This window comes from Drosophila ficusphila, unplaced genomic scaffold (genome assembly GCF_018152265.1).
Source record: "Drosophila ficusphila isolate 14025-0441.05 unplaced genomic scaffold, ASM1815226v1 contig_286, whole genome shotgun sequence".
Lineage (NCBI taxonomy): Eukaryota > Metazoa > Arthropoda > Insecta > Diptera > Drosophilidae > Drosophila > Drosophila ficusphila.
Window position 1 is genome coordinate 8,507,908 of NW_025064189.1, and position 17,078 is coordinate 8,524,985.

The window sequence follows — 17,078 nt, forward strand, 5'->3', positions numbered from 1 at the left end:
TTTAATCAACGGGCGAGGCGAATTTGTCAGCGGCGTGCAAGTGGGAGTAAAACACGCACAGAAACAAATAAACGAAGGAAACTGATGACCCAATTCGTAGCTGCTAATGGCCAGCAGTTTCGGAAAAAGATCGAGCAGATATGATATATAGTACGACATGGATTGGAGGGCATAAAAACGCCGGAAGTGCGCAAAATCGATTCAGATGTCAGGGGCCAGCTCAAAATTACAAAACGCTAAGTGTTCATCATTCATGCAGTTGTCCCGAGGGTCCTGCCATAAATTTTGATAAAGGACCACCGAATTCTGGGTGGGCGACCCAGCTGCGCATTAAATTCCCAGCCAGCCGTTGCCTTGCATAATTTCATTTCGTTAATTGTGCCGAGTGATGCATTAATTTTAAAATGGGGAGTTACGCAGTTGTTCTTCATTCAACATGAATTGGGTTAAAACTTTTGTTGATTATGATTCATAAAGCCACAAAGTCATTTAACCATATTGAATTTAAGGTTTAAACTAACATGATTTCTGAATTGGTTGAAACGTTTGTGGAATTTGCAAAATTCGGCCTTGTAATAGTATTTTTCTTCGCCCAAAATGCAATTAGAAATCAATTTATGGTTTCAATTCAATAAACCAGAGCTCTGGTATTTGCCTTAAATTACATTCCGGGCCATCTGTAAATCCCAAATTGTATTTACAATTTGCAGACACAAGCCGATGAAATGAAATAAAAACACTAGCCCTGAATCAATAGAGTCCATCTTTTTCATGACCGCAAGATAAATGCCATTGAAAGTTTATGAATGGGTATTTGATATTACTTTCTACTCATACACACACTTCCATTAGAATTCTCTCTTTAACTGTAAAGGCACTGAAAGTTATTTGGTTTTTTTTAGTTTTTGTTTTTATTTTTAAAACCTAAGTGTTAGTTCAGCGTAAAACTTTCTGATAAATATTTTTGTTTAACCTTAAAATATTTAAAAATATTTTGGTGTTACTGTGTCCATGTTTTCCTGTGTATGAGACCTATAATAAAACTCAATTTGCAGCTCTTTTTTAAATGCCAAGAGAACGGACAAAGGGAGTCGGATAGGATGGGAATGGATAACCGATACAAACGAAAAAGTAGTTAAGGGGTTTGGGTTAGCAAGTGTACAAGGGTCACAGGGCAAACATGAGAAGGAACTAGCCCCCAAAATCCCTTAACTCCCTGTGCTCATCACACATTGACCGCTGCAAAGTTTTTGTCTTGGCGACAGCTCAACTTTTCATGAATTGGGTCATTTTGGGGTAATTTCGCTGTTCTCAACTTGTTGAATCCTTTAACATGTTTGCCTTGGCTCTGGCATTTGCTGTGCGATTCCTGGTGAGCTTCAAAATATGTTAAAATATAGAAGGTAATACAAAATAAAGGTTAACTGCAAAACAATCCACAAGCGATTCCATTTATTTCCTGTTCCGAGAAAGCTTTTTCCATAAATGTACAACGCTTCGCTAGCTGTAAAACTGTTGTGGCTAATTATACAACTAGTAGTGGCCCGCTGGGTGGAAAATCAAATTAAAAATCCCTCCAACGAAATATGCAAATATTCCTGGCCAATTTCCGCTAAATCATCGACAGTAACTTTAATTATAAAAGCAGTCCGCAGGCAAATTTCAAATGCAATTGCTACAAATTTCGTTGAGTTAAGCCCACATGAAGGCTGAAGGCCGAGGGCCAAAAGTCCTTGGCTGTGAAAATTTTCGGCTATTTAACAGTGCCTAAAATGTGTGCGCCAGTTGGTGGCCAAGCAGAAAGGCCAAAAAATATTAGCATAATTGCCGGCAGGATTGGGTAGGAAAATTCAAACGGAACAGCACGAACGTTTTACATCGCCCCACTCTAATTACCGCCTAATTTATGCTCTCCCGATGTGTGAACATTTTTGCCAAGCAATTGCATGCCAAAATTTGATGGATTCCAGACAGAAAATCTGAGAGTCAGCCTTTTTCTGGCGCCTCATTAATGGCTGATGTGCGGCAAGCCAGAAAAGCAATTTATATCTAATTAACATCGGAAGGTTATTGTTTTAATAAACATTAATTGAAAGATTGAAGGCCTTTGTAAAACGTCGAATGTATCCCAATTTATTTTCACCCATTCCCAGCTCTGGGAAATTAGTTTTTATTAGCAGCAACATACGCTCCTTGAACTGAATTCATATTATGTAAAAACTTGACACGCTTCCGCGAAATTTGTGTGCCACGCTTTTCCCATTTATTCGTGCTGCAGTGCCATTTCTATTACGTATACGCAGTGTTGCCGGCGGATATTTATGCCGCGTCGTTAGCAGAAACCCATTGACAGCTGCGGCTCTTGACGCCCTCGCAACATGTGCTTATTGTTTACAAGCTCGGTCTTTGTCAAATGGCACTAAGTCAGCGGAATATTTTCAGAGTGCCGCGATGAGGAAATTGGTAAAATTGCAAGACCCACTTACCACTTAACTATGATTGATTGGTAAGTAAAGTAAAGTGCCAAATATTTACAGGAAACAACTTCAAACAGCTAGTCATTAATCAAACTCTTGGAGTTTTTTTGAGTAAAAGGCTTATTTAAATCGCTCACGCAACCTGTGTCTAATGTTCCTCCATAAATGCGCAAAAAACTGAAATCGCAATAGATTTTGCCTAGTTCGTGAGCTCCGCAAAACAAACAAATTCAAGTCATTTGTCAACAAAGTTGATAAATGTTTTAATTATGGCCCACGCCTCAGTTGGAGGCCAAAACCGAATATTCAATTGCGCAAGTTTCCGCCAAGGTGGTGAAGGGGTCGAGGATTTCCCCGTGCTCGGATGAGGAATGGCCGAGGATTTAATTAAAAATGCTTTCCCCTTAGAGATTGGGAATTCCAAAACAGAAAAATCGACGCCACCCTTTGAAGAGGTTCATTAGCTAAATGAATCAGCTGTTATAATCCGATCCGATATCTTTTTGTGCCTAAATGTCCAACTGCCACGAGAAGCGTTCTAAATTATTCAGCGAAAGTCGGATAAGCCGGCAGCTACAGACAGAGGCGGTACTGATTTATGCTGATGTTTTCGTACGGTTTGACATTTGCATTTGGCCTATGGAATCGGCGGAATACGCGTATTTGCCAGCCAAATCAGAGCCAGCGGCCCAGACGAGTGCACGTGCCATTGGTAATTGATTGATTGTAAGCAAACACAAGGCAACAGCTGACAAGATAAGCAAACAGCAGTCGGCTCACATAATCCCAAAATTGTTGTAACATTTTCAAATTTATTTCCCCCATTCTGGCTTTAAGTCTGTTCTCTGCGACTTTAGTTTATTCTTATAATTTATTCTTTAAGCATTTTGTGGAGTTCACGATTTCCTCTACCGGAAATCATTTTCTTGACATGTTAAGCTAAAATAATATCTTTAAAAAACCTTTTCTGCTCTCAGCTCTTTAAAGAGCTATTGACCCCAAAAAAAGAAGGGCAACTTTCGTAGTTCTTCCAAGATTGATCCGCTTACTGCTTACGAAGCAAAGCCGACTTAATTGCTTTTCAATAACAAAACAAAGGAATGCGCTGCCGATCCGCTTAAAACACGCAATGTCGAGCCAAAGTGTCGTAAAAAATGCAAACAACTGGTGCGGGCCCAAATCTCATTAAACACACAACCGGTGAACGGAAGCAAGGATAACGGTGCACAGTACACTGCAACAAAAGCCTTGTTGCGTGCTATTTGTCATTTCGGATGTCGAGCGGATGCCACTGGCCCAGTTAAGGGCGGCAGGGGCGTGACCACCGACCGTTCGACAACAATTGTTCCCGAGTATGCGAAAATGGGAAAAACTTTCCTTGTTTATGGTTGAATACATTTTTGGGGTCTGCTTTTCCTGTCCCGCCAATTGGCTGTAGGTGTCCGAAGGCAAGAACGGCTATAAAGAAAAGCAAGGAAAAAGTTGGGAGGGGAATCTTGGGAAGTACCTGTCAGCAGGGGTTTGTGGGATTTAAGAAGTTCTTACAGGAATATTTGGACTAAAGGAAACCAATTATTATGGGTTCTGCGGAAAAAATATCCCTTTAAATGTCTATATTAAAGTATGTTTAAATTTTTATGGTTGCAAATATGTATCTTTAAATAGAACTAATTTTTATTAATTTTCTCTTATATAACATATTAATCCTACCCAATAATTATAAAGTTTGAAGATTTTTATTATACCATAATCTAGGGTACCAAGAATTCTTCACCTCTACCACTTCGGTTTCACCCTTTTGTTTTGCAATTTGCCAAACTCATTAAAAAATCGTTGCACTGAATGTTGTCACTCATACGTCCCGTGTGGCATGAAATATTTCTACGGCCGGGTCTTGCATGCCTGCGTGGGAGTATCTGTGAGCTGTTCGTGGCTGTATGGGTGTATGGGTGTGTCTGTGAGCGGGCGCACCGTTAACTGAGTTGTTGCTCCATTTTGTACGACATTTTTGTGGTGACGACGCCGGCGTTGCAATTGTTTGTCTCCTTGAACCAGTTTGCCAGCAGAAAGCAAAGGCTGAAAACCGACCCAGTTGTGTCAAACAGTTGTTGATGCTTCGCTGGCACACACGCAATTTAAAGTCATGTGGGTGCCCAGTGGAAGCCTCAAAAATACTATACGGCAAGTCTTCGGAAAATGAAAGTTTGGAAAAGGGGAGGGCGAATAACACGTCCACGTGCCGTTCTGGAAAACATCTACGGCAGATAACAGACACTCTGCTTGCCAAATAAATTTACATCTTTAAACTATTTTGTATAATTTAGGCAATGAACATTTTGTGTCCGCCCCCCATTTTCCGAACGTCGAGTGGAAAACAGTTCGAGAAACACTTCTAGCAAACGGACAAATATTCCTCCCAACCACAGGCCCCTTTCAAAATGTTACACTGAACAAATAAAATGCAAAAAAAATTATATAAATTATGAATTTGTTATATTTGTTAAAAAGTAAAAGAAAATATGCCATCCTAGTCAAGTCATGTTCTTTGTGTTTAAATTTACATAAACAATTTAAGTGTTGTCTGCTTTTACGTTTGCTTAAAACAATTAGCTTTTTTCTCACTGTACTCTCCAAGTATTTACATGCAAATGAAGACGACAGTAGGCCAAAAATAAGCAGCTGGCAACGAGATCCTCTGCTGGCTGTCGCCGACTGACATTTTAATAGAATTAACTGCTCGGCGAAAGGAAGCAGGAGCGCCTTATTGTTTTAGATGACTGTCATTAGATTTGATGGCTCAACTGAATATTGTACAAGCTCGGAGCTGGCACGTCCAGGCTTTCGAGGCTTAAAGGCTTGCCGGAAACCAGGAGCTACAGCAAAAAAGTGACACGATGTGGTCAGCTGCCATTTTTCACCGCTGAAATTCAGCAAGCTGACATTCTATTTATGCCGGGCATTTAATTTTATTTATGCGACGACAGCCCGAACTGCACCTGGACAAGAGGGCGTGGCAGCCAGGCGCCAGCTGCCAGATGCCAGTTGCCAGGATCTAAGCCAGCGAGGAATGCCGAACAATGGAAGGATATCTGGTATGACATACCAGCGCAGTTGACACGCTGACAGCAAACACATTAGAGTGCGCAAACTTTTTGAACGGAATATAATGGACTGCTGACAGCCCGAAAAGGGAAGAGCCTTTTAAAATATTGTTATAAAAGTGTTTATTTGTATTTCTCTCTCTCCGCCTTTTTTATATATTTTTTCCAGACTGTATTTGTTTAATAAAATATTGTTGAGGCGTGTATCTGCAACATGCCACATCAAATATATTATCCCAAGACGCCAGCAAGGCAATTCAAATCGAGCACATGTAGATATTATGCGCATACTGAGAATTACATGCATTGCTTAATCGAAATTAAAGAACGAAAAACAAGAAATAGAAAAAAATAGGAAGTTGCAAAACGAAAATAAAATACTCTAAGAATTACTTTTGATTTCATTAAAGCCGTTTCACTTTCGGTGGTCATACAAGTTTTATAGGATGCTGGCACACATTCAAAGTATTTAGTACCCTAATTGTATATGCAGATTTGCAAATATTTGTAAAGTTATAACTTTTATAAGAAATCTCTGCAGATTCCTTGGAACACATTACACTTGCTTGCCAAGCTCGGCGCTTCTCAAAGTTTAATAATATTAATATAGAATCGCGCAATACTGCATAAACAGCTCATAACCGCAGCGCCAACACCAAAAAACACTTGGGAAATGTGCGAGCTCTCATGTCGTAAGCAGGCAAAATGCCTGGCCACAAACCGCCGAACCACCGACCCACCAAACCAACGACCCACCAAACCACCGACCCACTGAAAAGCACCCGCCATCCAAGTCATGTGAGCCTCAAAATGCGAGTGTTTATATGCGTCTCGTGTTTTGGTTTTCCTCCACTTTGCCTCCTTGAAATGCGGGAAAATCGCCCAAAACCCTCCGAAGAAAAGGGAAACGTAAAATACGAGTGTGTAAATATTATTTTTAAATTGATAGCAATTGAATGAGCAATAACGTAATAGGGGGTAAATGTTGATAAGGGCACAACGCTCATTGAGAAATTCTTTGTCTATCGACTCGGATGCGGAAAAACAATACGGAATTGAAAGGCAAAATATATAAATAAATTATCGGGGTGGCCAGACTTTAAATTTGTTCGAAAAGATCCTTTTCATTATTAGGGAAAGTAAGAAATAACAAATAAAAACACAAAGTACAAACTATTTAAAACTGTTGTGATAGAAACTCTTTTTCGCTGACTGCCATTAAGAGTTCAAGAATAAATTGTCAGATGACAAAGCTAAAACCGGATATCTGAGCTGGGTCTTTGTTCACTCTCGTTGTGCCCAATCGCGTACTTGATGGCCCTGAAATTGATGTGAATTAGTTCTTTTGGCCCCTGAAAATGCGAATTTATATATACGAGTACAACTTTTTTCTTGGCTTCTCTTAGCTTGTCCCTGACACTCGCCTCAGTTTTAATGGTCGGTTGCTTTTGTGACAAATGGTGCGAATGCCTTCATTTGGCTTTTTGCAGGACCTTTTCATTCGACTGGGGATTTAATTAAATTAAAAACTCAATCCGTCTGGGCGTGGGCAGTTGTCAGGTTATTAGTTGCTATGCTCAATGGTCTTAAGCACTTTTCGGGAGTTGGGTTAAATTATCATGAAGAAACCATTGAACCCCGGACTAATGAACTTTCGGACACCATTCTAGACTCAAGACTTAAGCATTGATTACAGCAATTGATTGGGCAATTAGCTTGAATTGAATTGGGCCACGAATCATATGGAGTAATCCCTCCCACCTGCTGAATCTTTAAGCAGCTTAAGTCCTCTGTTTTCCGTCGCACGGGAACTGAGTTGGTGGCGCCTGCTTAAGTGCAGATTAATCAGAGTTAATGGCCTTCACTAGGGCAAATGTTTAATAGGAAAGACAAACAACAGCAGTTAATAAGAAACAATGCTCGGGGAAAACCAAAGAATTTCCCCGGCAAGCAGAAAAAATTGCGTAATGAATGCGAGCGCACAAAAGGCAACTTTTATTCATACGGCATTAATATTCATGCGTAAATATACAATGCCATATATTCATATATGCATATATATATGAAAGTATATAGCTATCTATGTTCTCCCATCGTATTCAAGCGGAAAATTACAAATTTCATTCTGGTAACTTTTCTCTTTATCGTTTTCCCGAAAAAAAGGTGAATACAATTTTTGGGCTAAGGTTAAAGCAATTTGGATTGGAGCTGTGCAACAATAGGAGAAATATTTTATAAAATTTTAGTTTTACGTTTAGTGTTGAAGGGTTTTTTATAGCTGTTCTTCCCTCTGACATTACAGCACTACCAACTGCAATCTCAATCGTAAATTAATTGAAATTAATTGGGCCCCCTGGCATAAGGAAATATTTGCAAGTCCTCCACCGCATTTCCACCCCATCATAATCCGCTCAACTGGCTTATGCAAATTCGAGGCTTTCCAGCCACTTCCCCACCAATACGTTTCTCAACTTTAATTACAGAACCTCAGTTGCAAATTGATTCGAAAGTTGCACTCGCAACCTTTATCGGTGCACCATGCCAACAATTCAGAGCAAATTTACGCGAGATGTTTGCATTTCAAATTGCCGGCTACTGCATAGCAATCACGAAGTTTCCATTTACACCTGCGTTTCTTCATAGTTCCCACGCTGCGAGGGCAGTGAAAAATAAAAAGTGGGCGGGCCACCGAAAACTTTTATTTTCCGAGGCCGGGTTGTAGCTATGTGTCCGAGGAACGGCATTCCAGGACAGAGATCTACGGCTGAGGTTCCGAATGGCCGGCAGTTCCTGGTGCGCAGGTGAGTGGAAATTTCTAAAATAATGCACGGACACACGCACACACTCATCAGATGGGATTGCAGGGTGGAAATAGTTGCGAAACGGTTGCCGCACCACCGAACCACCCACAACCACAGTCTGTCTGTGCCAAAGGGGCCGACCTCAAAGGTGTGTACACTTCAACAAATAATGTGGGTAATGTATTATCCCTGACCCTATAAGAATATACTCGTGTATTCATGATCAGCATCCCTCTAAATGTTTGTATTTTAATTATATACCAAATTGCATCATTAGAAAAAATTTTATTTTTTTCAATTTTAATGATGTAACCCCTTTCCAAATTTCCGAAAAATAATTTTGCTGGAAATTTACCAAAATTCACTAATTGTAAGCCCATAACTTTTTTTATTTCAATCAGATTTTGAAGTGGCATACCTCTAAATGTTTGTATTTAAATTCTCTAAAAGTTATTTTTTTCGGTGCACACACAACCATGCATGACCGCCTCTGGCGGAAATGAAAGTTTTCGCTCCTGCGGTCAGGTGCGACAAATACGGCGGCGAAAGGTCGGCGGGCCACAAAGTTCTGGGCCAGCAGCTCGACGCAATCGAAAGCCCGGCCAGGACACGAATGTGCCACAATCGAATTTGAATGGGTGCCTGACCCTGGGCCCCGCAGCTCAAGGCCAGTGTTAAAGTCCTGACGAAGGTCCTGCGGCTGTGGGAAAGGAAACAGAAATATGCGTATGATGATGGATTGGGGCACATATGCCAATTTTCAAGAGCAATTCTTAAAGCCCATTTTCACGGCTCACTTGTTGAGCATTCCCATTTTCTGGCGGCCCCAAAGTATGCAAGGCAATTTGCATTTTCGGTTATGGCCTTGTTCCACAAGTACTTCAGAGATATGGCCCTAAAAGGCGGATACTCCCTGCGCTGTAAGCTGTAAACAGAACGATTATAAAAAGCGACGACCTTAAAGGGGAAGATAAACAAAGCGATTTTCGAGCGACACGCATTGTTCACGTGATTCGAAATTCATCGTGTTCGGGGTTCGAATTTAAACTTAATGAGCTTGCAACAACGAAAGCAATCAGCGAGCTGAAAGCTACCAAAATATTTACATGAGCGCATTTTTCAATCAGCTCACTAAAAGGTGCGTGGAATACAGCCTTGTCAGCAAAAGTGCCAGGACAAGCTCTTTGCTTAATGGATTTCCTGGTTCGTCCTTTAACTATTTTGTGGGCCGTTCAAGGTCTTCTTGTATCCCAAAGAAAACTACGCAGAAGGCTAAACTTTATTGTTTATTATGTGCGTTTTATGGCAGGCTTTGTTTGTTCGGTTTTCCATTGCGCATTTGGCACTTTATTAATCATAACTTTCCCAACGACGACTTTATGGTCATAAATTCTCGAACGGAAGCGATAGAACTTTTTGGTGGCAAGTTGGGCTGAAGTTGAAGTTTCTACAATCTCATAAAGTGCTGAAGGCCTTCGGAAACTTGTTTTAGAGTGGGTATTAAAGGCTTAAATTTAATTCGAAGTCACAGTTAAAGATAACTTTGGGTTTTTGCTTACTAACATTAAAAATTAACAACATTTTATCCTTTTAATATAGTTGATAATTACAGTCCTCTCTAAAACCAGACTTGCAACTTTTTGTCTGCTATTTATTTCTTAAAAACGTCTGTAACTTGAGGCTAAGATTTTAATTTATCCGTTTAAGTTTTTTGCCCATCAGGCAATTTAGGTGGGATTACCCCTATCAATTTGATATGCTCTTCATTTGTCAGTTCTTGGATCCCTCGCCAGCAGAGTTTTTTGCCATTAAAATCCCATTAAGTTTGAACCTCAGACGGCGCTTTATCCGATCAGGGGTCAAGTAACACTAGTCAGCAAAGTTCTGTTTAAAAGGAAACAATTTTAAAATTTATCAAAAATTGTATTACAAATTAAAACCAATTTTAGTTTAGCAAGTCTAATCATTTTATGAGACAATCTTCAGTTTATAAACCCTTAATTTATAAATATCCTGCTGCCTGGTGTCGTTAACCAGTTGAGCGTAAATTGTTTTGCATTGCGCATACGTGACGTGTGACGAGTGGAGGTTGGGAGATTGGGAGCCAAAGCAGCCCACACAAGGACACTAATTGGCCGAATATCCTGGGCAACCGACGGATTGCAATCCACTCGAGCTTGCCCGGGGCGCTTTTCATTTTGCAGAGATAACTGTAAGCTGGAAAATTAAGGGCATTAAACAAAATGTGGCAGACATAATTGGGACTTGAGCTTCTGCTGATGTCTGTGCCCAAAAGCCAGCATCATTATGCAAATTGCAGTCAATGAATGCAACTAATATGGGAGGGAGCCCAGAAAGCCCCGCCCTGATTAGATATAATGTTATTTATAGTAAATTGCATGGAATGTTGTTCTATTGCAGCCCCCTTTTCGGTACAATGTGATTTTCGACGTCCTGGAAATGTCAGGAATTAGCATAATTAGCACAGCTGGCTCGTGTAAGTGGATACTTCGCATTCGGGCGTCCTTTGGGCCAGAACGCGTGTTTGTCTGGCCCAGGAAACAGTAATTAGTCAAATTTCTGTGGGCCCTCCCAAACATTAATTGGCCAAAATATTTTTAGTGAAAATATTTCATGCTTTGATAGTGCAAGATGATTTATGTATGGCTGCCCCTTTTTAAAAGGGTCTTTAAAGCCCTAAAACTGAAACTGAAACTGTGGCCTGAAAGGGCAGACCTTTGTTTTTTTATCTCGCAAAAGCGCCTCGAATATTTATCTTAATTCATGGAATTTTTTGAATGCCGACAAGGTTGCTGCTTTGATGATTTTTGTTATTTTTCAGGGAACTTAAGTCTGGCTGGCAGAAGATAAAAAGTGTATTATGGCCACAGAGAATTTAGTCCACCCATGACAGACAGATTCGCAAAGTTGACAGTTGGATGCTCATTAATTTAGTCCTCTGTGATTACCTTTTCGGTTTTAATGAGCCCCGGCAAAGCTGCATATCATCATCGCTCCGTCAAACATAACGATTTATATTATGGCCCACAAAAAATGATTTTTTAATGCAAATCCCGTCGGCCAGGGCTTAGTGGCGGATTGAAATCGGGCTGAGCAGAAAGCGTGTGCATAACTTACAAGGACATTTGCCATTCTGCTCAATGGAGTGCCTGATTGTCCTTTGGCAGGGCCCTTCTTGCATTACCAGCCACGGATGACACGAGGTTAGCTGGCTGCTCCGACTTCGCCAGTATTTGCATATATTTTCTCGCTTTGTTGGCCGAGTCTTTGAACTTCCCCGCAGAGAGAGTAGTTTGTTAAACCCGCTTGTTCTTCGCCACTTTCCCCAGCTCGGTTTGATTGCATTTCAATTTAAATGCGAATCCGGACAGCTCTTTGCTCGGCGCCTGCTTAAATCAATATGCAGGCTTCCCATCTAGGACCTATCTAAAAATATATATATGTGAGTATCTGAATCTCCGGCGGTGGGAAAAGCCCTGTTTCCTGCTCCAACAGCTCTGCGGTGGTTCCTTTGAAGGCGTCAAGAAGTGCTTTCCAGTGAGGTGAGAGCCTTGCAAACACTGGGAATTAATATGGAGTAGGTTAAATTAGTTACTTTTTTTAAAAAAGCGAGTTACTTGCCAGACTTATAATATGTTGTTTAAGTATAATCAATGTTTAATCATTTTACTTATATATTTTACATACTTTATAGTGTAAGTCACAATCCAAGACCACCATAACTGAAAAAATAATAAATAATTTATTTATTTCTCCACGTGCACCCATTCTCAACATTATGGTTTGGCTTTGCGATGCGGTAGGTTGAGCACAACATGCTAATACCTCGAAGAGTGTAGGGCTGAATTGACCCTTAATGCTCCGATGCTCTTAGGATTGATGCTGATTTCTGATGGCAGCTGTCATCTTTCCACGGGAAATCACTGGGGGAAATGTTAAACTCGATCAATTTCCTTGGGCTGTGGAAAATTTTGTGATAACTCCCTCGAGCAATTAAGGTGAAATGAGTAAGCGCCTTCAGCTGTGCCTACATGTTTTTAGCTCGGGGCGAAACTGCTCTCGAAACTTTTAAATCACTTAATGGCCCAGCAAAAGTTTACCCACGCACAGGAATCCTCCTTTTGTGGCCACAGGCGTATTTGGCCTTTGATTTTATTAGGGTTCGCCATAGAAAAGTTTCCCCTTTTTGTCAATGTTGTGCGCAGCCCATTGTTGGTTTTCTGTAATTAGTTTGGAGTCTCTTTACGAGGCTTTAGTTCCTGATGGGGCATTGATTGCACATTAAAGTTGCTTTCAGTACGCAGGGCTACTTTGCGCCCTCGCTGCATGCCGATGAATAAATTAGGGTCCAATTCCATCCAGCCATTCCATCTAAGCCAGCCAAAGTGCACCACTTGTTGGACTTTCTGCTCCTCCTCTCTGTCCACAAACATGACACGTCAGTGGCATTCAACAAGCTGCGATATGGATACTCGGACTCCCGTTGAAAGCCAAACAACAGAGGTTGGAAATATCACAGGTTATTCCACACTGCGAATGCTTACTTTTAATTATGAAAATGTCATGGGGTATCGATTGAAGACAGCAAGATAAAATGTGCTCATAAGGGCTTATCAATTATTCTGATTGCCTTTGATCAAAGAAGTTGAGATTCAAATAATGTGAAATACAAGCTAAAATCGAAAGAGATTAAAATACCTTTTTATGTTTTCCCCCAAACTTATGTTATGAAATCAAGAGGCATTTGGCTGATTTATAAAAATGATTTTAAGCTCTTCGGTAAGTTGAAATCTTGCCTGTTTATCTATCGAGCTGAAGTACGAACCTCAAGTAAGATAACAAGAAAGCAAGTTAATCTTAAACTTCAATCAGAAATCGTTGTCCTTTTCTCAAGCTTTCCAGGAACTTCAAAGGGTCGGCGTCATGATTGCTTGGACAAACTTGTTGAGATGCCCAGCAAGACCAACTTGATACTATGTATTGATTTTTTTCCGTTTCGGCAAAGAGGATAGCAGGCATAAATATACTCGGAAAAATATAAAACTGGTCGTCAAAGGGCCTTCCGCATACATATTGGAAGGACATTAAACATTTACAGTCGATGCGAAGAGGCAATGCCGGATGTATGGCGCCGAATCAGCCAGAAGATCCACTCGGAATTCCACTGGCCAGTGACAAATGTTATGAGGCTCCAATTACCCTCCGCATTAATAAGTTAACGCGCTAACGCATTCGTTACGCAGTGGAATCCTACCAGTCGGCAGAAAATGTATATGAAACGTGAGAGTAAGGGCCCTAATGCCAAATTAAAATGTTTACGTGACTTCATTACATATTTGCTGTTTTTCTCCGGGCCCCAAAGTAGCCCCATTTCCCCACTGTTAGCACTCCTCCGACAGCTGCTGAAGGTTCGGTTTTGTGGGCCTGTGTTTATTTGCCCGGGATTTGCCACTTGACTTGACTTGTTGAGTTAATTACTTCGCTGGAACGGCTTTCCGCCGCCTCTGAAACGATAGCGCTGTACTAAAAGATGAATAACTTAGGCATTACTGGTGGGCTATTGATTTCTGCATTCGAGTGCAGAGACCGCAAACCAAGCCGACCAAAAACCACATCAGTTGCAGCTTAACAGACTTAATGGACCGATTGCACATGAAATTCCATAACTTCCATTTGCATATCCGTTTGAGCCAGTTAATTCCACGTATTTGGAATTAGTTCGCAAGGCATCCAAAACCACAGAAAGTCCTCCGAGCTAGTTAATTAAAGTCTCAAGCGATTTTGTATGTTTCTTCGGCAAAAATTAATCATACGCCATGTGTGCCGCTGACAGTAAAAAACAAAAGGTAATTTCACTCGTGGGCCGTGAGTTCTTATACATTTCCAGTGGCTCGGTATTTAAGAGTACATCAAACACTCTGCATAACCTCCACTCAAAAGCGAGGAATCAAAGCCAGATTTACTCATTAATAAACATTAGTAGAGGATGTTTTTGCACAAATTCCCTAGGCGCGTTAAGCTCATTAATGTTGGGGCCAACGAAAACACTCGAAGGAGCAGGAAATCCTGTCAACATAAGCCTTTCCCTCGCCCAATATTACAACGTGCCCTGCCTAGAGCATTCGATCCTATAAAATATTTAAAGGCTGCGCCTTCAAAAAAAATGAAGGGAATGTGTTTCAACGATGTTGAAATGTTGCGCACGCCATAAAAAGGGATCAGCATTGGAGCATTCATGACTCTCTGGGCAGTCCGGCAAGTCAATTGGGTTATGATTTATGCTACCCATTAAGCCGAATGCGGCTCATTGGGCCTGCGGTTCTGGCCCGACTTCTCGACCCACTTATCGACCCGTGACTGACGAGGGCCGAAGGAGTGGGCCCAACTTTTGACTTTAAAATGGGTCCAGTGGAGCCATTGTTCCGCTGCCAAAGTGAACACTTGGGGCCCGGGCTCTTGGCTCTGTTTATACGCACTTTACGACATAATTAGCAAATTGTAATATCGAATGAAAACCCATTAGGGTTCGCATCTGCTCTGTTTCGTTTTATCTACATTTTATTAATCGTTTGTTTTGTTTACGGGCAAGGTACTTCGATAAGGATTTTAGCAAACCATAACCAATTTGAATTAGCTTACTTGTTGTTACAACTCCCCTCTTACCTCCTCACCATAAAGTTCTACTTACTTTAATTGAGCAAATACGAAGGAACCTCCTACACCTTACATTTTCGTGCTTTCCTAAGTTGTATAGTATTTTATGACATAATTGCTCAAACATTTTACAAAAGCCAATGTAAATTTAGCTTCTCCTTGGGGTGTGGATATTCTTTTGTATATTTACCATTCTTATGACCTTTTTACATTGGCCTCAAAAATTACTTCCTTTCATACATATTGAGTTACCAGGAAGTTGAGCTTTTCACTTTACTTTGAATTCGTTATCTGAGCTTATTACTGGAATACCACAGAAATGAAAAAATAATAAAAGCGCAACTTGGAGGAACAACAATGAGAAAAGCCCGATGGCCAAGAAAATTACAAAAATAAACAGAAGCCAGTTTTGGCAGTCATCACCCAAAATTGTGCAATAATAGGAAGTGAATTGTTACTAAAAACCACGAAAGTATGCAGCAGTCTTATAGACTCGCATTCATTCGCCCAAGAGCAACTGCGTGCCAATTATCTTGCCCCAGAGTTCTGTGGCTAAGTGTGTAATTAACTTTTTGCAGGCACCGCAATGAGTCAAAGGAGCGCAGGTGTGGAATCTCCCGCCGGAAGTCCCTCCATGTGTCACGGCGAAAATGATAATGGTAATTAACCGCAGGAGGGCCAGGAGGATCCACACAAAGCAGCCAGCCAGTCGGAAAGGATGTGTCTTAAAGAGCCAGTTCGATAAGACGACATCAAATGAATTTTCATTTATGGAATTTTATGTGCCGGATGGCAGATAACTTGGCAGCCCGACTCCCATGACGCCCCGGCTTTTCACACTTGGCACAACTTCCGAGAACCTCGGGCGCTTTCATCAGGAGATATTGCCTGTCTCAGTTGCGAAATTGCTTATTGTTTACAGCTTGCCAAGATGTTGAGAGCATTTTCGAAAATTTAATTTCGATTGTTGACCCAAGGGGGAGGCCTTCAAAATGCCACGCAGGAAGCCGGAGTAACTAAATTCAACTTTGCTACAAATTAAATGCCCCAAATTTCTATGCAAACCCACATCGCAGGCACGTGACTGCCTTATGTCAAGGAAACTTTCCATAACGGAAAAGTTTTAAGGCGGCCTAGCTTACTCTTTTGAAATTTAGCAGAGAATTTATACACACTTGGCCGAATTTAATGTTAATCAGCGAATTTAATCTGAACGTGACTGCGGGCTATGCACATATTATTATCTGAGTCAATTATACTTATTTTAGGAACTTCCCAAAATCTTATGTTTATGACTCTTATAAGTCTTAAATCTCGTCTTTCATATTTAGTGAACTTGCAAACATAAATCCTGTTCAAATTTTGAATAGAGTTCCTAGAAACAATTAAGTATGACTTATGCCCCGCAAGCTATACAAATGAAGAATAACATATTTAGAATGGCTGGCAGACTGATGTTCTAGTAAATATGGTATGCACCCCATTATGATTTCCCTATAGCTCTCCAGATACACCTTCCCAGGACACAATTTAAGTGCTATAGCTACCCACTCTTTTGGCTAATTCGATTTATGTTTAGAATTTTTATGAATGCCGCAGATAGCTGAAATTGAAATGAATGTTGTGTTTGTTAGCCTGAATTTGCATGCGGCTCTTGTGGGTGTTACTTTTTGCTGCTGACTTCAAGGCTTTTTTATACGGTTTATTTATAATTCAGAACGCAGAATGGATTGCGTGCTGTTGTCACACGAGTCGTAATACTTTTTTGTTTAAGCTCACTCATTTAAAATTCAAGTAAGCCATGAGCTCGCTGCCAGAAGTGTCAGAAATCGCGTTAATTCTGATTAGGAAATTGGGAAGAGGGCGTCTGCAAATAAAACTGATTTGTTTTGCAGAAAACGCTTCGCTTTCGCATCGAGTTGTTGCCTAAAAATTCTTGCCTTAATAATTTACAAGTAGTTAACAAACTAGTGAATCTACAAGCTCCCGTTCTCAGCGGAAAACTTTGCTCGGAACAACTTCAG